The 1,192-nt window shown below is 49.5% G+C and overlaps 1 protein-coding gene and 1 pseudogene across 1 annotated transcript in view; one reads left to right on the top strand and one right to left on the bottom strand.

Moving 5' to 3' along the window:
- The window catches only part of LOC111533691, a 1,174-nt pseudogene extending 400 nt beyond the window's left edge, over positions 1 to 774 (bottom strand).
- A 25-nt stretch (positions 775 to 799) lies between these two features.
- ZNF556 (zinc finger protein 556) overlaps positions 800 to 1,192 on the top strand; it is a 2,077-nt gene continuing 1,684 nt past the window's right edge. The window contains exon 1 of the mRNA XM_031935067.1: positions 800 to 981. The gene's annotated coding sequence lies outside the window, so the exon portion shown is untranslated. The remainder of the gene's footprint in view (positions 982 to 1,192) is intronic.

The raw sequence follows: 1,192 nt of genomic DNA, 5'->3' as shown, positions 1-1,192 counted from the left end.
CATGCAGTTCTCCTGCCTCAGCCTCCCAAGTAGCTGGGACTACAGGCGCCCGCCACCACGCCCGGCTAATTTTTTGTGTTTTTAGTAGAGATGGGGTTTCACCACGTTAGCTCAGGATGGTCTCCATCCCCTGACCTCGTGATCTGCCCACCTTGGCCTCCCAAAGTGCTGGGATTACAGGTGTGAGCCACCGCACCCGGCCAAACACCTTCAATTTTAAGAAGAGCTGTGTGCTCTCTTTGATTCTGGAGACCCTGCTTACAGGCAGCCAAAATGGCCTTGGACCACCACCTTCCAGACACATTTTCTTTTGGAGGTGATGTTCCCTGCAGGCCTCCACAGGCTCCAAGATGGCAGAAAGAGAGCTCTTGTACTTCTTCATAATGAAGTCAGGCCGGGCACAGTGGCTCACACCTGTAATCCCAGCACTTTGGGAGGCCGAGGCAGGCGAAGCACAAGGTCAGGAGATCGAGACCAGCCTGGCCAATATGGTGAAACCTCATCTCTACTAAAAATACGAAAAATTAGCTGGGTGTAGTGGCGGGTGCCTGTAATCCCAGCTACTCGGGAGGCTGAGGCAGGAGAATGACTTGAACCCAGGAGATGGAGGTTGCGGTGAGCCGAGATCGTGCCATTGCACTCCAGTCGGGGCGACAGAGCGAGACTCCGTCTCATAACTAAATAAATAAATAAGTAAATAAAATAGCATAATGAAGTCATGAAACAATTAAACACCTGAATGACTTCTTTCTTTGCAGATGCCTTCCTCCTCATATTTGTTCACTTTTTTGTTTCAGATAATGAGGCTCAACCTAAAACCAATGGGTCCATTTCTCAGCAGGATACTTCTGGAGAAAAATTATCCCTTAAACAGAAAATAGAAAAGTTCACAAGAAAGAATACATGGGCCTCCCTTTTAGGAAAACATTGGGAAGAACATAGTGTGAAAGCCAACCACAATACCAAGGAGAGACGTTCGAGGTGAGTTGCACTTAGAAGAAAAAGGCAGTATCGCCGGGTGCGGTGGCTCACGCCTGTAATCCCAGTACTTTGGGAGGCTGAGACAGGTGGATCACCTGAGGTGGGGAGTCTGTGACTAGCCTGACCAATATGGTGAAACCCCGTCTCTACTAAAAATACGAAAATGGGCGTGGTGGCGCGTGCCTGTAATCCCAGCTGCTCAGGAGGCTGA

Source organism: Piliocolobus tephrosceles, unplaced genomic scaffold (genome assembly GCF_002776525.5).
Source record: "Piliocolobus tephrosceles isolate RC106 unplaced genomic scaffold, ASM277652v3 unscaffolded_27841, whole genome shotgun sequence".
NCBI lineage: Eukaryota > Metazoa > Chordata > Mammalia > Primates > Cercopithecidae > Piliocolobus > Piliocolobus tephrosceles.
This window is presented reverse-complemented; position numbering and strand designations above follow the sequence as displayed.